Genomic DNA, 27,163 nt, shown 5'->3' with positions numbered 1-27,163 from the left:
ATATAGCAAAGACCCATGATTACACAGTGTTATATGGCAAAGTGAAGGGAATTTTCAAATGTAATATAGATCCCTAATCAGTAGACTTTAAGTTAATCAAAAGAGAGATTATCCTGGGTAGACCCGACTTGCAGATGATCCTTTTAAAGGAGAGTGTAAAGATAAAAGTCTCTTTCCTGCTGGCCTTGAAAAGCAAGCTGCCAGGAGTTCTAATGCTATAAAGAAACAAATTCTGCCCCAAAACACATAAGCTTAGAAATGGACATTGAGCCTCTGAAGAGACCCCAGCCCCAGCCATCATTTATCATAGTTTTGTGAGACCCTGAGCACAGGATCCAGTTAAGTGTACCTGGACTTCTGACCCAATGGACCCAATTTTTCTGATCTGTTTTTTTCATTTCTGCTAATATATATGTATATATAAAATTCCAGTAGCTTATTTTGTTCTCTGAATGTTTTCATTTGTTATAGTATCCTTTTTTTAAAAAAGATTTTATTTATTTATTCATGACAGACACACAAAGAGAGAGAGAGAGAGAGAGAGAGAGAGAGAGAGGCAGAGACACAAGCAGAGGGAGAAGCAGGCTCCATGCAGGGAGCCCGACATGGGACTTGATCCTGGGACTCCAGGATCACGCCCTGGGCTGAAGGCAGGTGCCAAACCGCTGAGCCACTGGGGCTGCCCTGTTATAGTATCCTATTATTGCTTCATGGTTGCAAGGATTTTTTAAACACTTCTGAGTTTATTAATAACGTGATTTATGTTTTATTTTGTTTTTGGAGTTTTATTCTCCACTTAGGGCATGTGTTCCCTCCAAGTTGCTTTTATCTGTTGCTTTATTTTGGTCTCTTTACCTTTCAAATTGAAGATTTCTCCCTGGTGATAAAGATAACAGGTATCTGTGGGGGCGAGTGTTGGGGAGGAAGTGGGAAAGTGACTCATCCTACAGTTTTACTTTAGGGTAATCTGGCTTGGCTATTTGGTTGAGGAGCCTAGGATGCCAATATCTTTAAACTTTTTCTTTTGAGCTTGTCAGACTGCATGGAGAAGGATCTTCTAATCTCCTGGCTGAGGGTAAAAGTCTGTCAACTATTATTCTGGAAGGTGCGTAGGTAAAGAGACTTAGGGTTTTCAGCATTTAGCATGTATATTTCTACTTCTTTTCCCCACTTTCAGTATCCTATCCTCCCCTCCAACCCCCATCCAGCCAAGAATCTGTGTCTCACCTTCCCCAAGGACTAGATCTCTAGTCCTCTGCCAGGGTTGGCGGGTTATTTGGCAGGCAGAGGAGGGAGCAATGGTTGCCTGGATGCTGGGAGTTGAGGATGTCATTGATAGATCTGACTGATTTTTCCACCTTCAGCATATTCTCCTATTTTTCCCACCCTCCTTCAATCTCCATTTCCAAAGACATCTAGTGCTGCCAGTCTCTGCTGTAAAATTGAGTTAGTCTACAACTTTCCTCCTTGCCAGCTTTGGGATCTGTATTCTCAGGTCCATTAAGTTCTCTCTACCACTCATTCACTCGCTGTCTAGCCTCCAGGTCGTTTGCTTGCTTGTTTGTTCTCTGTTGTTCTGTTCTTCTGTTCTCCCTGTCTTCGCTGGTTTGTGCTTCCTAAATATGTACCTTACTGACATTTCTGGGGTTTGGGAAGAAATTAAGAATAGACGTATATAGTCAATTTGCCATATTTACCAGTAAGTCTGTTTATGTTTTACTGGAAAAATTTTATGGTTTTGTAGGGAGAAGGTATTCCAGATAATTGCTCTATGGAAAAACAAATATAGCAAAGACCTACATGCTCTGTCTTTTCTGGGATCTGTCTGAGGAAGTACATTCTTTTTCCTCCCCAAAGCTTTGACTCAGGTCAGTAAATTGATTAAACAATTTTAGAGAGGGATTCTTTCCTCTGGGGAGATAAAGAACATTTATTTGTCAATAAATATATGGACTTTGAAAAAAAGTAAATGCCTTTTCATTGATAATTAATTTTTCATGCTCACATAAAACTGGCAACTTCCACTCACTGACTGAGAGATTATTTTGGAATACGGCTGCTTGAAGCTGAGGTTTCTTTCTGTTAAGTACTGGCTTTATTCCATTGTTGACAGCCCAGTCCATCAAACCAGAAGAGCTTCTGACAAAGTGATGAAGAACCAGCATCGCCTTTGTCTTCTCTATTTTGTTTTTAGTACTTGTTCACATAGCAACTACCCAAAACAACATATAAGCCAATTCGTAGTTGTAAAAGAATATTCATAAGTTAAAGAACTATCTCCCTAAAAATGTGGTCACACATATTTGGCAAGTTTAAGGCTGAGGACATCATCAAAAAGATTATCACATTTGGCATTTAAAAATCTTTTGTCTCTACGGGCATTTTAATATCTGTTGGGTTCTCCCAACATCCCAAACCTTGGCAGAAATGGCCCTGCAATATTTGTTTTTATTTTAAGAACTCTTATGAAATTCATTCCCTGAACAGGGTGTCCTGATACTGTACTCGAGGGATTTTTCTCTAAGTTATAAATCTACGTCTCTGAGGAACGTGACCTTCTCAGAGAAGCCTTTACTGCCCACCCTGTCCAAAATGGTCCCCTGTCTGCAGTCTATAACTCTCTTTCATTTTCTTTATAAAACTGATCACATTCTGAAATTCTGCTACTTGCTAGCTGCCTACCCTTAACTGTCTAAATACCCTCACCAGAGGTAAACTCCCCTAAGGCAGGGCCCTTGTTTGGTTTGCTCTCTGCTGGACTCCCAGTTCTGTACAGAAGCGTTTGCACTTCGTTCCTCAGCTCCAGCTCTCCCCTGCCAGCCACTCATACTACTTGCTCCTCCACATTCCTCCTGCCCCAGTTCAAATGTCACCTCAGAGAGGCCTCCCTGACCACTATGCCTAAAGTTGATCTCTCCTAATTACTGTCTATTCTCATCAGGGCCTTCAGTTGCAAGCAATCAAAGGTGACTTCAGCTGGTTAAACAGAAAAGGAGTTTAATAGAAGATTATTTTGCGGCTTACTGAACGGTTGAAAGAGCTGAAGAGCTAGGCTTGAGTTCAGCTTCCAGACTAGCAACCAAACTTATGTTGCAGAACTGATTTGATAAAGGAGTAACTCTAGCTGCTAAGGACAAGTTGGTTCTTTTATGCCATTTAGTATCTTGTAGCCCCAGTTACTATTACAGGAGGGAGGGAGAGAAATAACCTGAATTATCTTTTTTTGCATCACTAGCATCTGATTCAAATTCTGACATGGCTGTAACTAATTAGTGGAACCCAAGTCAAATGCCTATGCTCTAGGCATAGGTGCAGATGCAAAGTGCGCCATTAAAAACTATAAACTAAAAAAAAAAAAAAAAAAAAAAAAAACCCACCTATAAACTATAGGGGGAGCTAATCTTTACCCAACACCAAACCTCAAACTATGGAGCATTTGCAAAGCATTGAAAAGTTTCTATATGCGTCCATCATAGTTTCACACCCAACCTGCTTTGTCTGGCAGCAGAGGAAGAAGTTTTGGGTAGCAAAACTCTATCAATAGCCCATCAGAGAACTGGCCCAGATTCACTTCTACACCTGCCCAGTGCATAATGCTGTTTTTTTTGACATGGAAGACTGGACCCCATATTTTCTACCTGTCCTGACCAACTGAATCTATATCACTGGCATTCAGATGTAGATCATTAGAAAATTCTTACAAATTTGGAATCTCAGAAACTGAGATTCCTGAGATGGGTAATCACCCTCGCAAACAAATTTGAAGAGTGCCTAATTCAACCAAATCCATAACATTGTGACTGCTCAGCCAACTACAATTATTTATCCTCCTTAGTGCAACCCTCTAGATGTTCCCATGTGTGTGCAAGCATGTGTGGGCAAACTGAAAGCCACATAGTCAGCAGGACATTTCTTCCCAGAAAGCCAATTTTACTAATAGCAAGTCAATTCAAGCACATTTTTCTTGTAAAACAAACACAGACCTATTATGGGATAGTATATAACCATTTCTTACATTTTCAAGGTAAACAACCACAATATTTTAAAGACATTTCCAACTTGCTGCTTTGGGTTACCTTCAACAGCCCCCCTAATTTCCTGCCAGAACTGTGTCATCCTATTGATGGAATTTTGTCACCCAAACTCCCTCCTTTACCATGATTTAGGGGGTATGTTGATGGAAAATGCCAAGAAAACTGCTCTAAACCTACCTCAAGTACCAATTACTCAGCTTTCAATACAGTCTAAGAATATACAATAGTCCTTTTTAAGCTTTCTGGGGCTGGAACTATCACCATGAGAGATCACTTGAAGGTGATATTTTGCAGATATCACTCAAGGTTGATAAAATCCAGAATTCTCTACTAAAGTTTATCAATCCACAGGTTCGTGGGTCAAGAAATTGCTACCAAGATCCTTGGGCAAAAAGGAGACAGAGCTTTTCTTGGTCACCCTCCTACCTTCTTTTCTCTACGAATGCAGAACCTAAGGTAACCACAAACTTTCTACTCCGGGGTCACATTCTGGTATGCCTTCTCAAAATTCTCCATGCTCTAAAATTCTCTCTCACTTTTGATTGTTCTTGCTCAGTTTACTGCCCTCAATCCTCACCATAAACAATGAAACTGAGCCTTTACTAATGAATATCTACCTAGAGCAAAGAATCAAGAAAACGAATTATTCATCTGAAGTAATTCATACCAAAATATGAATGGCTGATAAGCTGCTTCTGTTTTGAAAGTAGAAATAGAATGGTTATCCAAATTAGTTCATTCAATAGGGTGGGTATTGTGTCTGTTTTGTTCACTCTCAGGACTCTAACACAAGTGCCTGGAAATGAATATTAAATATTTATTGACTGGCAGAATATTTGGGGATGGCAGCTTTGAGTAAGGAAAATATGTTGGTGCCCATGTTTTTCTTCGACCGCCTACATCCCTACTTATTTTGACAGGCAGAAAAATAAGACCAGTGATTTCGGTTTTGGTTTCTTCTTCACTACTCATAGCTAAAAATTTGCTTGTATCTCATCTATATCATTAAATAGTAACAAATACATGGTAGGGTTGTTAGTAAGGTTTGGGTTGGGGGGTCGTTTAACTTAGAATTTCTCTTCCTCCAAAAGATGTTTTAAAAATTTCCTTCTAGAACTTTCAGGGGCACACCCTAATATAAGAATAAGCCCATGAGCAGGGAATTCGAATGCAATCCTCTATAGCACTTACACTGACAGAACTGAATTTGGGAGACAATATGTAGGATGCAGAGTCTGGAATAAAAGTCCAAGTTTCTAATTCAGACTCAGCCAGTGGTCTGATCCCATGCAAGTCATCTAACTGCTTTCATGGGTTATTTTCTCCCACTATTCCCATATCTTACCTGAAACCTGCTAACCTGCAAGGCTTAAAATCTCTAATTAAAATTGCAAAGTAGTCCTCCTTGTTAGCAGGGGTTTGATCCAAGTCCCCCAGCAGATGCCTGAAGCTGCAAATAGTACTGAACCCTGTATATACTGTTTTTTCCTATACATACATACCTATGACAAAATTTGATTTATAAATTAGAGATTAACGGCAATAACTGATAATAAAATTGAACAATTCTAGCAATATACTGTAATAAAAATGATGTGAACGTGGTCTCTTTCTCTCTCTAAAAATAACTCAACGTGCTATACTCACCCTTCTTCTTCTTGTGATGATGTGAGATGATAAAATGACAAATGATGAGATGATGTGAGGTGAATGACGTAGGCATCAAGTCCATAGAGTTAGGCTATTTTTGACCTTCTGCTGATTTGTCAGATGAGGATCACCTGCTTCCAGACTACTTAAGGTTCACCGTGGGTAACGTGGGTAACCAAAACCACAGACAGCAAAACTGAGGACAAGGAGAGACAACTTCACAAAATTGTTTTCAGAGAAAATAAAAATGACAACAATGACACCAATTATACAGGTTATAAGTGTGTTACATTTCCAGAAAGAGATTGAAGATACAATATATAAAATATCACTTACGTAGTGGCAGTGAACTATATTTTTAAGTGAATTCATCCATGTAACTAGTAAAAGCTAAACACAGAATATAACATGGCCTCATGCTTAAGGGGAAATGCATAATAATGCCCACTGGGGAAATGGAACAATGGAGATGTAGCTCTAACAGTGATCCTGCTTACCAGGCTTTTCCTGTCCACCTTCTCCTGCCTTTTGTCATCCTCTTCTTCTGGGGGTACACTTTCACTGGCAAGGAGTACAAAAAAGCCATTACAAAAAGAAACTGGTAAAGTGATAAAGTATTGACCCAGTGGGCAAGGAAATGAATTATATAACTATAGAATGGTGTGTGGGAAAATATGTACAGACAGGAGATGAATAAAAAGAGGCACTGTGCATGTTATTAACTTGGACAGGAATAAAAGAAAAGGATCTTATCATCTAACTTTTTTCTCTGCCTTATTTTTCTGGATAGATTTGACAGCTCGGAATTCCTCAGTGACTTTCCCTTCTTTGTTTTACATCTTTTGGTTCATCTTTCTTCCCTTTCTTTCACAGTTTTCAAGCTCCAATCTTAAACTCAAAAAAAAAAAAAAAAAAAGTAAGGTAAAAGAACAAGGAAGAAGAATGCTGGGCCTGGGGCTTGCACGTAACTCTGCCAGACTCAGAAGAGTCTCGGTTTCTCTGCACTGTGTTTCTCCATCTGTAAAGTGGGGATGATGATACTTGTCCCAGCCATGAAACAGGAATGTGTGACTAAGGAGTGGGAGGACGTGAGCAAAAATTAACCTCTCAGGCATCATTGTCACTATCTCTCCTCTCGAATCTCTCCTCATTTGGGAGAAGCCTTGGTGGTGGGGCACCTCTGAGGGCCATGTCTTCTCCACTCCCACAGCCACAGCTCTTTATTTACCTAGTCCATAGACAATTGTGTTTTTTGCCTGGGCTATGATCCCATTTTATTCTTTCTGCTTCTCCCATATTTTTAGTTGAAATGAACTAATATCTCATTAATATCTGTAATCCATTTGTCTATGATTTTTTAAAGACATGTAAAATCCTAATCCTATGTGAGATTAATTGCCAATTCTAATTCTTAAATTGGAACCATGTGACATTTTCTTTAAAGTCTATTAATCATATTTATCAATAAGAAAGCTTACTTTTATACTCTTTTATATTCATTATAGCTAATGACTTTTTGTTTTGTTTTTGCTCTCTCTGACCTGTTTTGAAACTGCCCTTTCAAAATTACCCATAGTGTCCCAAGAAATAAAGTAAGTATGACAAATCCCAAAACTCCTGAACATTTCTGTAGGAAACACATTTTCTTGACACTGTCCACACCAACTGAATATTATGAAACCTTGTTTCCTTTCATCTCTACACCCTGAAGAAAAAAAATAAAAAGTTTGATTTCCACATTACATCAAGAATTTAAATTTTCCTGTGGGATATGGAATTCTGTAACACCTCCAGCAACCTAGTCTATACTTCTCCTTGCTTAAATCTTTACAATTATTGTTTTTAAGAAAGCAAATTAAACAAAGCAAATGGTGACATTGGATTGGAGTTCTCTAATGCAAAATGATAGATCTCAGAGGGCCTTTTAAAAATATACCTTACCTAGTTGCTATTTATTATCAAACATAGCTAAATGTTTGTAGTGTGTGAATATTTTAAAACAAACCTATCAGGGTGTCTGAGTACAGAGTTAAGTCAATAGTTTGCAAACATCTCTTTGTTTCTTTAGACGCATTTAGCTACTGATATATCCTTTTCAGTGAATGAAGCAGACCTGCACACATACAATAAAGGAAAGCAAAAATTACCAGGTTTGGACTTTGCTTCACAGCCAGAAAGATTCTGTTGAGCCTGCCAGCAGGAGATCTTGCGTATTAATACTCTACCTGGAAGAGCTGACATGTTGAAAATGAGATTAACACCTTCCTGTTTTACATTAACTAAGGCTAAAGTGTCATTTGCCTTATCAGGAGAAAAAAAATTCAATACTGAAATGATAGGGTTGCCAGCAAGGTATGGTTTTAAGCAAATGTTGAAATACTAAGTAGGATTTTTTTGTGTGGTGGTGGTGAGTCTTTGAAGATAAATACGTTGTGCGAATAAAAGCCAAAATAATCAGGATGACTCCAAGACTAAATACAAACACATGGAGCACAGCAACTCCTTTTCAGGCCAATACTAATTGACATTTGGCTCGTCGTAAACAACTCGTCAGAGCACTTAAAAAATAATAAATAAATAAATGCACGATGTCAAAGAGTACTGATGCCTTAGTATGTGTTGCCAATTCCAAACCAGCCTAGAAACAGAAGAGCTAATATAAATGATTTATTTGTTCAGATATAAGATAGCACTTTTTAATTCCCTCACTTCACAACCCATCCAGTTATGTATTTACTAAAGATGAGCATTTAGATGAAAAAATATTAAAAATTCTAATGTAGGGAAGTCTCTGGATCATTGTCAAATACGGTGTGGGAGGAGTGGGCCAAAACTGGCTCGATGTTCCTCTCCCCCAAAAGGACCCCAAACAGAAACTGGCGGGCTTTTCTCAGGCTGCGAAGGCCAGGCGGTCATCCGCACTATCAGGGATAGCTCCCTTCTGCTGCACAGGGCACACTTGTAGGAGTGGCAGAGAGTCCAGAAAGGAAGACACGAGTTCTTTGTCCTCCAGGCCTCAGAGTCTCACTAATTGTACAGACAGGTATCAGTGATGGCTAGAGTACAAAGTGGACTCCAATCAGAGCAGAGGCATAAACACCCGAAATGGGAGCAGTGAAGGGAGGGAGAAGAATACTCCGGGGACGACCTGGGACAATTTCCTGGAGGAGATACGGTGTGAGCTGGATCCTGCAGGATGAATAGGATTTTAACAGGTGGGAAGGGAAAAGGATGGTGAGGGCTTTCAAGGTAGAATGGACCAATTCATTATATTTTGACACCATGATCACATAGAGCATTATGGTTAAATAGACACCTAAAATACATCAATGGAAAATATGTTATTACAGAAAATGCTGTCAGCAATCCACTTAAAACAAAAAAACTACCTATACATGTGGACTGAATACACAAATGATAAGAAAAAGAGAGAAAATGAGACTTTATTCTCCTTGCTAAATGTCTACTATTCAAACCTTAAGAATAAAACATACCAGTAGCTATTGTTTCTATTCATTTCAGAGCTTCTAATTGCTGCTATCTCATGGGGTCTCCAGGAGAAGGAAGGAGGAAGGGGAAATGAAAATGCACGAGATTTTCAGGAATGCCAACAATGTGAAGTTGGAATCCCACTCTAACTACTTTCATTCATTGTTCCAAAGGTGACACTGGTCCTTGTGTTCAAACAGAGCAGGAGGAGGACAAGCAGTTTTAAGGTGGCACAAAGGAAGGCAACTTGATGCCTCCTTAAGGAGAAGCTGCAGAGGGCTGTGCTGGTGGGGACGGTGATAACAGCAAAAACAGCAATGTGAGACGGAAAAGAGTGCTGTGGTGGGGTTGAAGGGGGGGAGCAGTCCTGCTAACTTGGGATGAGGTAGGAGGAAGAGGTGGAGGTAACTTGGACAGGTGTTTGAGGAGGATCTGTGAGTGATGCAAACCCAGGGGCAGCAGAAGCAGCGAGGCAGGATGCAGGAACATATCCAGGGAGCTCCCAGGAATAATGGAGAGCACACGTTGCATCATCAGGATCATTGAGACCCGAATCCTCTGGGGAAGTCATGTCTTTTTTGTACTAAATGTTTTGAAGCAGAGCTTGGGGGTGGAGTGAAAGAGGAGGGGAAAATCACTGGGAAAAATTAAGCAGTCTGAAAGGAGTGTAAGATTATGAAGATAAATGTTTACCTCTCTGCTGCATTGTATCTCTTGAAATGAAACTGTTTTTGAATAGTGCTGCATCCGTACTGCAAGAATGTGGGCATTGTGAACAAATTGACTGTCTCAGATGATTTGACACATTTTGATTTCTGCTTAGGAAAATATCTGTTAATCCTATTAGAAAGAGAAGGAGAGGGTCCTGAGTAGGAATGTAAGAGATCAAATCACTTACCATCTTGCTCACACTCTCCCACCGCCAAGGTCTTAAAGTCAGCATTTCCACAAGACCTGGCGCCTCCCCACTGCCCCACCTAGCAATGCTTCAAGACCCCTACTCCACCTCCCCATCCTTGCCATGGCCCTGGCGAAAATCAAGACCAGACTGGATGGTTGCCTTGTCGCTGGCAAACTAAAGCAGAAAAGACCCGATTTTATGCTTTCTTTTCATGTAGTTTTGTCTTCTTTTCCTCCCTCCTCCCTTCTATCCTTTTCTCTTTCTTCTCTCTCCCTCCCCCCCCCCCTTTTTTTCTTTATAAGGTTCGCTGTTTGCTAATATCCAACTCCAGACCATTCTTCCTGTTTGGCAAAGGAAGCAGTTTTATTGTTTGGTATCCCCAGGGGGGATATGGTGTCTATGATGTTGTCTAGGCCCAGCCTCCCCTAGGAAGGTTAACTACCTCCAGCTTACTCTCCGAGGGGGCAAAGGATGGCAACCACACGCTTGAGCACCAGCCATCCTCTTTTGCCAGAAAGTGGAGCTGTTCCTGCCCTGGTCTACATCTGCTTCCCACGATGGTGTATCTCGGCGGCATTGTAGGGCAACTCACTGGGACCAGTCGCCTGGAATCTGAATCGATAGAGTACAAATTAGGAACAAGGGAAACAGAAGACTTTTTTCCCCAACTACTTCCTGAAAAAGGTTCTTCTGGGAGCAACACCCTAGTCTGATCAAAGGATCTGTTCATCTGTCTCAAGAGCCAACGCTGGAGCCCAGCATGTAGCTAAAAATATGCACTCACAGTCCTAGAAAATTGTATTCATTAGACTCTACCTACAGGTCCTCACCCAGAATCTGCTCTATGCCAAAGCAGCGTGCTGCTGTTAATCCTCCTTTATAGATTAGGCAGTAAAATAAAGAGGGTGGGGCTGAAATGCAGGGGAAGCCTGCACACGTGTTTGGAAAGGAAGAAAAGCAAAAGCACGGGGATTTCTTGCTCTCTCCTTCACGTTCCCAGTTGCTGGGGTTGTCCAGAGAGATGCAGGGCTTTTTCATGTTTATAGTATTTTCACTTCCACGGGGTTAGTACTACATATAAAATGGGAATTTAGAGACAGAGCAAATAAATGCTTTTCAAACTGGGGCATGTTATTATTTTGGGGGTCCATCTTCCCCTCTTCTTTATATGTGGGGGAGGAAATAAAAAGCACCGGAGCTGACATTACTGAGCACTTACTACGTGCCCAGCACTGGGGCGAGTGCGATATACATGGAATCTCCGTACCTTCTAAGATACCTGGGAGGTAGGTACTTCTGCTCACCACCACTTTGCAGAGGAGGACACTAAGCTTGCCGGAAAGGTGAAAGAACTCAAGCGAGTGGCAGAACTGGGATTCGAACCCAAAGCTTCCAAAAGTCTTGCTCTTGATATCTGCGCCATAAGGCCATCTCTACTTAGTTCCTGTAAAAATACGTCTTACGGCTTTCATCTGAGATCTCGGTGGCTGCATCTTAATAACAATTATGTCATCATCTTCCTCTTTACGATTTTCTGCCATCAAATAGTAGGGTTCCCTGAAGGCAGGGACTGTGTCTCCCTCACCTCTGTACCTCCACGACCCTTAAAACAAAGTATCTTGCACAGAATAGGAGCTAAAGAATTATTTGTTGAAATGCACTTTAGAGTACCTCTGAATCTAAATAAAGCCTATCTAAACAAGTCCATTTCCCAAACACTGGGGTTTTCCTCTTCTTTGTAGCCATCCTCTTCTTGTTTTGTTTTCAAAAGGTTGATTTTGAACTGGAGGGACATTGCAGTTGTCTTGTCACTTAGCGTGATTTGAAAGTGAGAGTCTGTGTAGTGCTTTAGCCTGCCCTCAGCAATCAGGCCTCACACTCACGAGGCTCTGATTGTAGGAGTTGCCTTATTTGCATTGATGAGGATGAGCCAGCTGCTAGAGCATACAGAACTGCACCTGACACAATCACCGAGTTCAGGATTAGCGCGGGGAATCAGGAATCCACTGCGCTGCGTGGCAATCTCAGCCCTACATTAGAGTCACTCATGCAAAATGACCCAAATTTGCAATGAGCACAATTAGCAATCCAAAGATGCATGTTAATTTGGGGGCCGATATTTTCCTACATTTCCCTAAATTAAAAATAATAAATATACTCTTTCCTAGTTGAGTCTAGGCATGAAAATAATTCAGGGGATTGTGAGTTTGTACAAAATGCATAAACCCCCCAAAATGTGGATTTCTCTGGGTAACTAGCCCCCAAACATGCACACACACATATACACCGGAGGGAGGTATTAAGTTTGGCATCAAATATGGTAAGATCTTTGTGGTGTCACGTTCCTTTTTGAGTCAGTAGAAAACAGCCATTTACAAGGATAAAAATACTAGAAATAACAATAGCTATGATATGTGGAAAAGGAAAATCGAAGCTTTAAAAAAGGGATTTGATATTTTCTATTATGTATTAATATTTCTGAGGCTATGTTTGGGTCACATATAACCACAGATACACTCGGTGATTTCAGGATTTTCTAAAAGTGCAAGAGATTATGTCGAATTTTTATTAAAGAGAGTCTATAAATCAAATGGAACATTCTCAAACCCTGTACTGTGTTTCCATATGTCTGCAGTCTAGAGGTATTGAAATGCTCACCTATACTTTAGGAAAAAAAAAAAACACAACATTTTGCAAAAATGGAATAAATGATCATTCGAAGCAAAAGCATGCAGTTCAAAAGCTAAACCTCCCATTGGAGAACAGAAAATTTAATGAGCTTTTAATGGAATGCAATGCTCAGAGTAGTAAATTATTTGTTAGTTGACGATGCAATCAGCATGCTGATTAAGGTTGCTTGGTTTTTTACTAAACATTAACTGAATGAAAACGGGTAGTCCTTGTTCTGCTTGGGGGGCTTTAAGGAAGCAAATGGACTTTCAGAACAGAGATTGTCAATAAAGGTGAGTGCACTCCAGGTGTCATTTGAATATGATGATAAAATACTTCTGATAAATATTTAAAAGCATTTTAAATCCACAATGTTCGCCTAGTGTATTGTGGACTCTGTTTAAAGAAACAGTGGGCCTTAGCAGGCCTAACGACCATCCCTCTCTCTCTCTCTCTCTCTCTCTCTCTAGAAAGAAATATCTAGATCTGCTTTCTTTTATTGCAAAAGAGAAAAAAGGGAGGGTGGTATGCTTTGAAAATATAAGCCAGCATGGACTCTGAGACCAGGAACTGTTTGGAATGGGAACCTACAAAAAAAGACAAAAAAGGACAAAAATCAAAACAAAGGAAAATATTCTGACAGTAAATAAAGGAAGAGACATCTGTTTCTCTGGATAGATTAAGATAAAATTTTAATGAAGCAGTTTTGATATTCTGATGTTTTAAAATAATTGCCATTAGAATACATATATATTTTTAAATCTGTAAATGACGGCATTCTGAGGGCAAGAAGTATTGTGATTATCGGAGTTATATCCTGTCTCATTCAGGAGGTCTGAAGGGGGAGTGAAAGAAAAAGAACAAAAATTGCAAATAAATTCTATAATGCTTATTTTTGTTGTTAGATGGTTGATACAGAATTTATAAGGTCTGTCATTTACCATATATTAATCGATATATACATTTACTATAAATTATTGTTTCTGAGAGGGATTTTGTTACTAACTCTGTTTAAATTGCTAGATTTCTTCCCCCCTCAAAAGAAGGGTGTTTTTTTGTTTGTTTTGCTCTCTACCAATTGCAGAATTATGGGTTTGTAGGTTAATTTTCTTTGAATAGCTACAAAGTTCTTTTTCTATAAATCCTAATTAGTTTCATCATTGGTGATTCTCTGGCAATGATCAGATACCCTTAAAATCCGATAAATAACTACCTCTCACTTTTAACTATTCCTGTTTATGACCCAAGAGGTTAAAAGCCTTTGACTGGCATTTGACTTCTGACCTCATATAAATGTTATCTTATCAGTTCCTGCTTGTTAACTTGTATTGAGTGCTTGTCCCTGATGGCTTTTAGATAAAGGGTTGTGGGCTTTTTTCTTTTTTTTTTTTCCTCTTTAATATATTTCCTATAGGAACTAAACCATTTGCTTTGTTCTATGCCTAGTGCACTCCAGTCTAGAGAGTAACCTGCTATAAATCTGTGATAAAGCCCTAAATATACTTTTATTTATTCTCAACATTATTTTAGTTTAGCTTTATGGGTGGGATTTGATCATTGAGAATATATGTTTATTATAATTAAGAGCAGTAATTACTAGAGATCTTAATCCTTTAACATGTTAGGGAACTGGTTAGCCTGGTATTCTCTCTTTTTTAAAGAAATGCAAAAAATAAAACACACACACACACACACACAACAATTTTAGCTTTGCATTTTGCACCAGCGTGAGATGAGTTAGAGAGATAATTTATGGAAATCTTGTCTCCCCAGACTTTAGAAGTCTGCCTAATGAGAGAGTCATCAGTAAGATATATCTTTTTTAAAAAATCGAATCCAGACCAGGAACAGGGCATTTTCGAACCTTTGGGGAGGAAGGAGGTGGCCTGGAGCCCTCCTTTGCCCTTCTGTCCTAAGAATTAAGAAGGATTTCGGCCTTTTATTCCATTTGCAGCTGTGTGTGTGGCTCACACATTCAAGTGTGAATGTATGTGAGTTCAGTTACTGTGTACAAATCTAAATACATTTGAATGTTTGCATTTTAATCTCTCCATACCTCGATGGCATTGTGAGAGTATTCTAGGCAGATATGGGTGCCTCCGAGGCTGCCTCATTTGCAAATGACCTACAATGTGATTTCTAAACAAAATATTACATTAATTTCTATGTGGAAAACAGGCAGTAAGGAGGGGAAGGAGGAAGGGGCAGCCATCTTGGAGTCATTTTGCCTTTTAGCCTCTTTCCTCCTCCCCAGGCTGGAGAGTTAGAATATTATCTTTATTTTTAATTGGCCTTGAATGTAATGCAGTAAGCACATACAAGAGACCTTTGTATTCGTGTTTGGGGTAGGAAAAAGTTGTAACCTCTTTGGACTTTAAATAATAACTGCGACTATAGACAAACTACACCTATTCTTCTCAATCCTTCTAAATAAATATACATATAAATGAAGCATATGCCACAGCTTGTAAGAGACCTGTACAAAACCTATTAAGGGAAACAAATGTCTATTTGGACCATTCATTTACTGCTATCTAAAGAATTAATATGTCAGTAAAGTTATCTGCCCTTCCTCGTCTCCCATTCTTTCTCTTCTCCCCAAACACACTCTCAAATGCACACACACAAACACACGCATTCAGACACCCCCAATCTGCAGAAATGGCAACTCTGGAAACTTGCTTGCATTTTTTTTTCTTTTTTTAAATAGGAATCCCCTTTCTCTTAGGTCTTAAGTATTTCAGAAAGTAAAGAAGGCCAGCTTTTATTTTTTATTTTAATTTTCTGTGTGTGGAGAGCTGCTCTGGCTCTGTAATGTCCTAACACTGCTTTCATCATGCTCATATTCTGGCGACACACAGGTTTAATACAATTTGTCCTAACTTTTCATTTCAACCATTGCTTTTCTCAAAGTGGCCAGAGTTTAAAGACTGCAAAAGCAAAGGGAAAAGAAATACCACGGCAGGGGGAAAAACAAACCAACCCCCAAACTGGTGCTGGTATTCACAGCATTGACACATTCTCAAATGTTTTCTCTGTAGTTATAACACAAAAGCGCTTTCTTCCCTGTTTTGATGTGTTAAAGACGGGAAAGAGAGAGGACACTTGGAAGTGGTAAAGTAAGTATTTGGAAGCACAGAGAAGGTGTTTCTCCTTTGAATATCCAGCATGTGTCAATAACGTGTAGTTGCTTACAGTTGAAGATTAATTAAAATTTTTTAAATGGAGAGGGGATGAAAAGTTAAATCTAAGCAAGTTGTGTCACATCTGCTGAACTTTTAAGCTACCAGTGTTGCCTTTCTGTGTGTAATTAGAAGTGGGTCCGAAGCCAGTCATTCTGCTATCTCTGAAATAAGGATAACCAGGATGCTAAGTCCCTCTGGAAAGGGTGTGAGGGGATCGATAACAAATTATCATCTAATTTTGGTATTTGGCAGAAGAAACCACAAACTTTTTTTTTTTTTTAAACTCCTTTAATGTCAGTAATCTGAAGCAATGTCAGTTATTTTTGTAGCCAATATTATTTGCAGATTGTTTTACTGGGTGAAACAAATAAGGATTTGAAAGACAAATAATGACCTGATTCCTAAACACTCTCTCCTATTCTCATGGCCAAATTCTCTGAGTTGAATCCCAGAGTTTTTACCATTGTATTTTGTATCCTGGCTTTTTTAAAAAAAATAATAATAATAATAAGATTGAAACATGTAAGCTAGATGATTCCAAAACTGGTGTAAGTTACACTACCACTTTTTAAAGATGTAATTAATACATTAATATAGAGAGGTGAGTCTTAGTATACCCAAAGCAGAAAAAAAGTGTTCACTTAAACCAGTTTCTATATCAATCAAAGTGAACTGCCCGAAACATTTTTGGTATAATATTTTGAAATGTAGTTAGAGGAAGAAGATGAAGGGGAATCAAGGCCCTTGGTTTTTCTGCAGAGCTGTATCACCCAGATTTATAAAGTTACCTAAGGGTGTATTAAAATATATTGCCTTTGTGTGTTTATATGTTTATAAACTTACCTCAGGAATATATTAGGAAAGACAGCCCATTTGATTTTTTTTCCCCCCTGTTTCTTGCCAAAGATCAAACCTGCTCTCTCTGGAAAAAACAGAGACTTCTGGGTATCATGGCCTTTTTGTATTTCAGCAAAGAAGTAGAGGACCTAGAGTCAGAAATATCAACATTTCTAGGACTCAAGTTATTACTGTCAAGGTTTCACTTCCTTCCTTTGTAAAGACTGATGGAAATGGGTTTCTGATTTCCTTGGTTTCTGTCCTCTCTTTTGCGTGTTTTCTTTATTTGTGTAAATTAGCTTTGTTCCTTCTTAGTAGAATGTTTAGTTTGGGCACAGGCTTTCCCAGATAGATTCTCATTCTCATTCCCCCCAACTTCTCTTGATTTTGGAATGGGGAGTGGTTCCTTATTTTAAAAGCTTTGTAATTCAGACTCAGAGAGCCAGTACTCCTTTTTCCCATCTGCACGCACTCAAGGGTCATACCCAAGATCATAAGCCATGTTTGTATCCTTCTTATGGGAAAGTGATAAAATAATATCCACAAGGATATCAGATACTACGGGCATGGCCTGGACACACACCTTGCCTCTTCCCCTTGGCCTCGCCTGCCCTGAAGAAGGAATACATCCATCTCCAAAGTTGATGCTTCGGAGTGACCAGTCAGATGCTAGCAGGTCAGCTGGCTGTCCTCTCGGACAGAGGGGTCCATAAATCAGAGACGTGTTGGTGTGGTTGAAAGAGGAAGGTAGTCTAGCCCGAGGGAAGCCACGTAAATCTCTCCCAGAGCATTGTTCCTGGTAGGGAGTGGGGGGTGAGAGTTGGGGTAGCTCCTGGGGCCGAGAGCTGTTATTAATGCCCCGGCCCTCCTGCAGTGGGTGCTAACTTGTTGTGCATGAGAGCTGCCACCACCCTTCCCAAACATCGGGCGCTTGGAAAAGTCAAGCACTGCTGAGCCCTGATTTTCATTTAATAGTCAAAACCAAGATGCATTTGGGCTATGATGATAGGACAGCTCCCTTGAAAAGATTATTTGAACTACAAAGGCATTCATTTAGGGCTAGCGATGTTGCAAAAGGGCCTGCTAGAAATTAGCAGCCTGTCCCGGTATTTGGAGAGCAAGAGTGACAACTTATTGGAAGTTCTCAAGGAATCATTTATATTTCACACTCCACTAGGCAGCTGATTTGAGATTGTCTGTTAGCATAACAAAGGCTCTGAGCCTGTGAACTTCAGAAACCTTTCGACCTCTTAGCTGCTGGCATGAATAGCCCCCAGTCCTGCCTATAGAGATCTCCCAAAGCTCCCCTGTTCGTGGCTAAATTGTTAATCAGGGTAATTTAATATAGTTTTCAATATGCCTCATCTCTTATTGGGAAAGGTATTCACAGCTCCCCTACCCCTGGAAAAAAAAAAAGTTCTTTTATTCCAGTGTGAGGGGCAGCTGCAGACAGACCCCCGCCCCTCGCGGCGGGCCCGCTCCCGCTCCGCGGCCGCCGGGTGCAGGCCCCGAGCAGGCCCCGAGCAGGCCCCGGCGCCGCCTCCGCACGCCCGGCCCCGCCGCCCCGGGCGCCTGCCCGTCCCGCCACGAGCCGGCGCAGCCCAGGCCCGCGCCGCCGCCGCCCGGTCGGGGCCGCCCCGCGCGCAGGCACAGGCGCACACGCTCCCGCACACGCCACACCCCCTCCGCCGCCCCTCCCCCTCCCCTCCCCTCCCCTCCCCCTCCCCCTCCCCTCCCCTCCCCTCCCCCTCCCCCTCCCCGCCGCGCGCCTCCCGCTCCCCGCCCGCAGCCCCCTCCCGCACGCCCCGCAGCCCCGCAGCCCCGGCCTGCTCGCCTCCCCTCTCCCCTCCGCCTCCCGCCCGCAGCCCTGGCCTGCCCGCCTCCCCTCTCCCCTCTCCCCTCCACCTCCCGCTCCCAGGCCCCGCAGCCTGCAGCAGCCCCCTGCCTCGCCTCCCCTCTCCCCTCTCCCCGCAGCAGCCCCCTACCCCCTCGCCTCCCGCCCGCAGGCCTCGCAGCCCGGGCCTCCCCTCTCCCCTGTCCCCGCAGCAGCCCCCTCCCCTCCCCTCCCCTCGCCTCCTCCCCTCCCCTCCCCTCGCCTCCTCTCTGCCCCGTCCCCGCAGCCCCCTCCCCTATGCCCCCTCCCCCCCCCGCCTCCCCTCTCCCCTGTCCCCGCAGCAGCCCCCTCCCCTCCCCTCCCCTCTCCCTGTCCCCGCAGCCCCCTCCCTTCTCCCCTCTCCCCTGTCCCCCCAGCCCCCTCCCCTCTGCCCCCTCCCCCCGCCTCCCCTCTCCCTCCCGCCCGCAGCAGCCCGGCTCCGGGGCCCTCAGGCCCAGGCCCCCTAGTTAGCGGGAAAGAGCCGGGGCGCGACGCATTCCTCTTAATCCACTGAAGACCCAAGAGGTCTCCTAGGATATTGTCCAGCGGTTCGAGAATCGAGTATAAAACTCAGATTGTCGCCACACTGTCTCCTCTCAGGCAGGCCTGCAGCCGGCCCGCGCCTCCCTTCCCCTCTCCTCCCAGCATATAAGGTACAAAAGGCAAGTGAATAAAAGCCCATCACGAGCGAATGAATCCCCCATCTTCAGGCAGCCACGGTTCAAATATTATTATTTTGTCTTTTTTTTTTTTTTTTAATGTTGTGTTTCTCATTCCCCGTGTGCAAAGCCGGAAGAAAAAAATCATACAAGGAAGGGGAAAAATTGGAGATCACGCTTTTTCAAAATGGAAGGCTACAATCTCTTATTTTTAACACGTGAGAATTTTAAGACACCTGAAATCTTATATTTTCACATTGGAATTTTTAAGACTTCTGTAAAATGTTATCTGAGCATGTCCTGATTGCTTTGGTGGTGTTTTCTGTGCAATTGTGCTCTGTCTTTGTGCGGGTTGAGGCCCTGGGTCTTGCTTCTTCCTGGAACAGCCATTTCTCCTTAGCCCTGGCTTGGTTGGTGTCCTTGCCTCCCAGCCTCCTAAACTTGGATAAAACCAGGATCTAGTGCCTGAACTATTTTCTTGGAATTTGCTCTAGTTAGAGTGGTGTCTGATGAGGGTGTGGACTTCCTTCACTCACTTGGGATCCTAGTCTACCCAGCCTCTCAAAACTGCTGAGATGGGAGACGAATTCTGTTTATAGGATCCCAAACAGAATTACTAACCTCCAAAACCTCCAGAAGTACAAATAGAGACCCATAATTAACAAAACAAAACAGCTCAGCCTCTTTCTCAAGATAATCTTTCTTGGAGCTAAAATAAATAAATAAATAAAAGATTTAAAAAATCTGTTTCCTAGTCAATTTTAATATCTAAACACTGCCCAGAAGTGACACTTGGGAACAGAACAAATAAATAAATAAAGTAAGTGTGTCTGGTTATTATTTTATATGGCAATCCAAAAATCTGCATTTTTCTTTAAAAAAAAAAAGAATCTGACCACTTAAATTTCAATAGTGTGGAAGTTTTTAGATCATAAGCATTTTTGTCAATAATATATGCTTGTCAATAAGTATGCATTTTAATGACAGGCCTTTTAGTTTATTTTTCTGTAAGTAGGGATTTTCATGTTCTGATGTCTCAAACCAGAATATTTAGAAAATGTTGATAGTTGCCACAAGTCAGTGAATCAGTATTTCTGGTTTCTCCTTTAAAAAGCCCCCCTCCCCCCAAATCATTCATATATAAATTAACAGAAATTTAACTTTCAAAAGATGGTGAGAGAGAAAAAATATTATGACTTTTAGACCCAAGAAAGAAAAAATACACAATTTGCATTTTTTCAGTGCTTTTGCTTAACATTTTTTTCATTAGCCTTTCTTCATTAGAATTTATGATCCATGTCCATCATTACACTTTCACATCTCTGATTTCTGTTAAATTTTCTAACAAAGGTTAATAAATATAAAAGGGTAAAAAGGCCTATTTACTTTCATCTGAAGTGCTCAATATTTCAAGGTTATTTGTATTTGCATGTAAATTTTTCCATGTTCTAATTTAAATTATTAAAATTTGACTGGAATTAATTCTATTCAGAGTTAAGAAGTGACAGGGATTTTTTTTTTTTTAAAAGAATTAAACAATGTGATTTTGCTAAATTATAACATTTTCTTGGTGTTGGGCCATCTAACACCCTCTCTAGCATGGCACAGTTTGGGCTTCACATTTATGGAAGGAAAAAGGTTGGGGGGAGAGGGATATATATTTGGAATGGTGTTTGACAGGGGGAATGAACGCAGACACCAGAACAATTATATTACAATCCCACTGGGAATGCCAGCACCAAATTTAGCCAGACTGATGGGGTACTGTCTAGACGGTCCCTTTTGTGTATCAGCTGTTTTTTCCCTGCTTTATTGCACTGCCTGAATGTGTGAGTTGAACATGCATATGGATCCCAAACATAACCATTCCTACAACCATACATTGCTATTAAACTTCCTCTCATTTGGCTCAGAATCAAGGGTTGTGTATTCCTACTGTATTCCTTTTACAATATTTTGTAATTAAAATGCAGCTTCCAGAACTAGTGGTTTAACAAAGCTTCTAAGACAAAGTACAAGGTGCCTAGACTGTTTTTTAATATATAAAAAAAAATGTACTAGGTAAACATTTCTATCTTCTCAAACATGTCCACCTCTTTTCTACAGAAGTTAAAGAAAGCCAGGAAGAAAAAACAGAAAACAATGAGATGAAAAAGGCATAGCACATGTAAATTACCACCTTTCCTTTTGAAAAGGGCAAGGATAGAAAGAAAGAATATTTATTAAATGTTTACAGTATAATTAATGGCAGTGTGTGTGGTTTTCCTTTTTTTTTTCTTTTCTTTCTCTCTATTTGGAAAATCAGAGTTCAGGAATCAGGGTTCTTGTGAGGGCGTAGAAATAGATTTCTAAACTCTTTTAAATACATGCTTACAAGATTACTTTAGTGTTATTGGGCAGATAGGAAATCCCAGAGACATTTCACATCTGGGCAACTGTCAGGATTTTGTTTTGTTTGTCAAGATAATGCAGGAAGGCTAGTTCCTACTTATATGTGATTACAGTATCCACACAAAACATTCATTGTTCAGAGGAGCAAGAATGCACCCCTAAACAGGACATACATTCCATGGGTGATAGGTACTAAGGTTGGATGCCTTTGCTAACAACCAAGAATTGAAATGAGCACAAATTAATTATTCCAATTAGAAGGTGAGAAATAGAAAAACACATTAACGTTAATGAAAGTAGGTATCAGATCTACCTCTGCCAATGAAAGGTTTATCAGCAACTTTTGTCTACAATCACCAAGAACTGAAAGGTATAAGAAATTGGAATTCCACAAAATATGTCATTATAAATAAAAAATCTTGCCTTCTAGTAGGAGTACAAATGAACCCACTGTTTCGGAAGAGAATCCCGTAGCACAGATAACTTTCACTAATATGTACACACAAACAGGAATTTTGTGTTCCATTTGCTTTAATTTTTCCCCTTAACAAGAAGAAAAACAGTAAAAGTTTTTGCCCTTAAGGAAAACAAAATCAAAGGTAAAGTTGGTCATAGAAAAAAAAATTAAGAGATATATTCTGATTTCATGAGCTAAATTTTGTCAGTGACTAAATGATGGAATCTGATTTTTTAAATAATAATTTTCCATGCCTTACCTTTAGAATTCAATAACTACCGCCTACTCAGGACAATGAAGATTTTATCCGTCTTTTGAGGACTGGGTATTGAAGAGGGCTGGAGGGAAGAGAAAAAGTAAATTTTATTCCCAATTTTACTGAACAGGATAAGGCTAGAAGTCATCTATTTTTCACTTTGAAACATCAGATCACAAATCAACAATCATACAGTATGATGGGTGACACAGGATTGGGGAAATTTCCTGGTTGGAAGAGGTTGAGTCTTGAACAGCTGACACTGACCATAGAAATCTTGAGTTGCACTTGTGGGCATCCCTGAGGCCTAGGTTTGTTATGGTTGAGAAAAATAGAACCAAAGGCAGTGACAAAGAGCAAAAGAAACCAAGATGGGAAATAAGAAAGCAAGAGAAAAATGGTGTGGGATGGGGAAGAGCAGTGGGGGGGGGGGGGGGGGGGGGGTAGGTGGCATGCAGGGGCAGTGAGTGAGAAAGAAAAAGGAGAGAATGAATATTCTAAGCATTGTTTTAATCTAAAACAGAGATGCTTCCAGGAGAATGCATTTCAATGGAGCTGAGCCAAAAATAATTATAGAGATTTTCTTGTTTTGTTTTGTGAATGAAGAGCATCTCTTTTCTCTGGAGATGAGAGAGAGGGAGAGGGAGAGAGAAAGAGAGAGAGAGAAAGAACTAGAGCCAAGAGATTGAAGTGATGCCCCTCTGCCCTTTTGCTTCCACACAGCACAGTAGCAGACCTTTCTTTCTTCCCTTTTCCAAAAGCTATTGGCACCAGATTGTGCTAGGAAGAGAGGGAAGTGGCAGCAGCCCTCAAACCTAGCTGGGTTTTCTATTCTAACAATAGCTTGTTTACTTTGATAAGGCTGAAGTATTGAAATTGGAAGCGATATGGGGGGGGGGGCAGAAATACATATTTTAGGTTCTAGAAACAAAACTGAGCTATTTGCAACTAAAAATATTCCCCTATTTGAGATACCTGAAACTTCCTTTGGGGTTTGTTTTATCAATTACATTTGTTTCCTTGTTTTTCATCATCAGTCGCAAGCTACTACAGAAAACAAAGTATTCTCTCAGTTTTTCTCCATTTTTTTTTTTCTGTGATGCAAAATCTTTATCTTGGAACCTTTTTTACGGGGAAAAAATTGTCATTTGTTAATATAGCTTGGGCCATGGCTGAATTTTTATGAAAGCAACATAATAAACTCTTCATGAAAGCTGGAATAAAAAATTTTATACTAATATGAAATACATAGGATTGGGGGAGAAACCCATCAACATTAACAGACTTTGAGGAAGAAAGTAAGTAATAATTCAGAATCACTACTGAAAGACTATTAGTTTTCTTAAGTTAAATTGATTTATGTATAAATCACACCATTAAGTACTGTCTGAACCTGAAATATCCTCTCCAAATCTCTTATATTAGGTGTTGTGCCATGCTAATGACCTTGTTGTCATTTTTATCATTCATAGATGTTAACTCTATACATAGGTATAAGGTACTTTTATCTTTGTATTGCCTGAATTTTTAAAAAACAATTTCAGAAACCTAAGAACCAGCTCCTGTCCTCCACATTATATTTCACAACTTATAAAAATTAACTTGTTTGTTTTTAGGAATATTTGACCTGTTAAGTTAAACAATTTAGTCATCCAGTAGAATAGCATAGCGACCTTAATGGGTTAACACCAAATAGGTAAACTCAATGGGTTAACATCAAAATGACCTTGATGTGAATTTAAAACAAGTAAAGCTACTTGTGTTACATTAGTAGTCAAGACTATCTATTGGGTTAAGCATCAACATCTCAGAAAGTAGCAAAAATGGATATAACTTCCTTTAAAACTTTTACATATTAAAATTGTCCCAGGTTTTCTGTCAAAAAACTCCTGAAATGCATAGTAGATGGCAGTAAAGTTATATGATTCTATTATGTGGTTAAGTTTTTTTTTTCTTTCTTAAAGATGAAAAATGTCTTCATGTACATGGGACTTTATTTAGGGATTTTCAAAACATGTTTTAAATGTCACTGTGAATATATTGTGTAAATCTATGAATATGAGTTTTATAAATCCACATTTAATTTAATTAATCATATTGATTCACTTGACATTTTTCTCCTCCTAAATCTCCCTTTCTCTTTTTTCCCCCAATCTCTCTATTAAAAGCAATTCTTTCACAGTGGTAGACTAATTTTTGAAGCAGATTTTACAAAATAAAACCTACAATGGTTTTAGAAGAACTTTTAAAAGCATTCAACTTAAATTTGTTAGAAGTGGTTAAAATGATTATTTAAGAATTCAGAGTACTTAATCACACTAATCTTCACATTCTATGTAAAGCCCAATACAGATCTACTTTTTTTTAAAAAGAGCACTTATTAATATTAAATAACCAGAATCATCATTAATATATACTTTAAGGCAAAACAAGTGATGAGATTAGCAACAAATACTTATTTTGCCAAGTTTTAAAAGAAAACTTTACCTCTTAAAAAAAATAACCTGTAAAACAAAAATATTTAGTGGTATTTAGCCCCCAATATACACAATTTGAGAATTCTATTTGATTTTACTACATCATTAAAATTGTCAGGGAAAATATTGGTCTACTAAAACATTTAGAATATGGTATATAATAATTTATCATTAAAGGCAATGCAATATATCACAGCAACATATGTATTTACTCTTAAGCTCTGGAACTAATTTGGAAATGAGCAGAAAAAGATAGATTTACAATTGGTAAGTGTCCCAAAGATATTAGCAATAATAACCAAACTAAAATGATATAGAGCCCCAGGTATCTGCATCAAGGTTTCTATATTTTATAAGAATATAGAAATATAGGTATACAGATAAGCTAAATGTAGATATATTCGTCATTTGTTTGCAGCGGTCATCACATTATAAAATGGATTTTTAAAGGTTCTATCTTGATCACTTCTTTTCCAGCCCCAAATTACTAAACCAATTTCAAAGCTTTGCTCAGAAAAGTTATATTTCACTTAAAACCAACCATAGAAATTGCCCCAAAGGAAGTCTTGTTTGCTTGTTCTTTTCATTTTGTAGTGGTATGGAGTCCAACACGCAACCGAGGGGGGTGCGGGGGAGGGGGAGGAAGCAGCAAGAAGCAATCAAAAGGATTAGGATGGAAACTTCCTCAAGCTTCACGGGCTTGTTTGCTGGCCACAGATGCCATTATGGTGTATAGATAAGATATGTTTAATATTAAGACTTTAAAAAGAGCCTTCACACTCCTGAAAATTCAGAGGCAAAGCCGAGCCTCTTCTTTAGCCCATATACTTCACCACATTGGCCCAGGAAGCCTGGCTAAAGATAGTTTCATCCAGCTCACACGCTTGGTTTTGTCACTTCATGTCATAACCTCCACATTACTTAAATGTAGTTTTAAAATGTGTTAAACGGAAATGCTGATATAAGCCTAAATGTAGCTGTACTTGCTGTTTCTGCTCTAAGTTCATTCATGGTAGTGGATTTAGTTAAAGAGCCCAGAACAGCCATGCTTAACTGTAAGGAAACAAAATCCTCCTGGCTTCAATGGGGGCGAGGTATATGTCAGAGCAGAGGGAACTCACTGTAGATATTTGAGATAAATACCTTCTGTAGAAATGGACACATTTCATTGGTAGCCTGTATAATGTAAAGAAAAATATGCTGCATTACAAATAAAGCCCCATTAGCTTTTTCTTTTTTCTTTTCTTTTCTTTTTTTTCTTTTTTTTTTTTTTGGATACTAAATGCTATTTTATATATCTTGGACACAGAGAACATGCAGTAAAATTTATGATAGTAAATAGCCGACTCCAAATAAGAACTGCTAAGGATCCTAGGTGTCTATTGAATCATAATCAAGGACTACCTGGTTAGCAGTAAGCAACAATAAAGGGTATTCTTACTAAAATATTAGATGAATTGATAATAGAGAAAATGGTCACTTTCACAGAAAAGCCAACAGAAAATAGCAGTAATTATGTGTGCCTTGTACACGAGCATCCTGCATTACACCCAGTATGCAGTGTGCTATTATTAAAAAAAAAAAAAAAAAAAAAAAAAGTATGGTACCTCGTCTGGATGATCCAGCTGTATTAGGAAGTTTTACAGAATGGCTCATTTTCCAGAGCACAACATTTAGCTTTTCCACATGCTTTTTTTGGTGGAATTTCTCCTCCCAGTTAAAAACTGGTTTTCATCACACAACCGCATAATTATTTTTCTGCAACTAGCGATAATTACTTGTTTTGTGTATCTCTACTAGAGTGATTCAGTGTTTGCTGTTCTACCTCATAAAATGCATCTGTATTAGAGGCATGTGAAAAGGAGTATTGACCTTATATAATATATTGCTATATTGGTAGGGGCACACAGCTCTAATTCTTTGTAAAAGGCACAAAAGTCTATATTGCTTTGGGTTTTCCTTTTTGAATGCTATGTGAGTTTTCAGACTAAAGCATAAAACTGGAGGTAACTGAAGACAAGAAACCTCACAACATGGAAATTACTCAGTACACAAAGAAACTCCCTCTCAGATAAATGTACAATGGGTGACTGAATAAAAAAGGCTGTTGGAAGGATTTGTTGATAGTGGCATCATAGAAAAGTCTGGAATCAGTGTTTGTGAGATTTGTCACACCAAAAAATCAAGACCAGATTTCAAATCATTCAAGAATATCTAATCATTTTATGTCACTCACAAAGCTCTCCACAAATACAAATGAAAATTAAGCAGAGCCCCTCCTGCC

At 39.6% G+C, this 27,163-nt stretch overlaps 1 long non-coding RNA gene across 1 annotated transcript in view; it reads left to right on the top strand.

The window, feature by feature from the left end:
- The first annotated feature begins 12,956 nt into the window (after positions 1–12,956).
- The window catches only part of LOC140595440 (uncharacterized), a 38,764-nt gene continuing 24,557 nt past the window's right edge, over positions 12,957–27,163 (top strand). Inside the window, exon 1 of the long non-coding RNA XR_011997038.1 lies at positions 12,957–13,037. This is a non-coding gene — a long non-coding RNA (uncharacterized lncRNA). The remainder of the gene's footprint in view (positions 13,038–27,163) is intronic.

Source organism: Vulpes vulpes, chromosome 14 (genome assembly GCF_048418805.1).
Source record: "Vulpes vulpes isolate BD-2025 chromosome 14, VulVul3, whole genome shotgun sequence".
Lineage (NCBI taxonomy): Eukaryota > Metazoa > Chordata > Mammalia > Carnivora > Canidae > Vulpes > Vulpes vulpes.
This window is presented reverse-complemented; position numbering and strand designations above follow the sequence as displayed.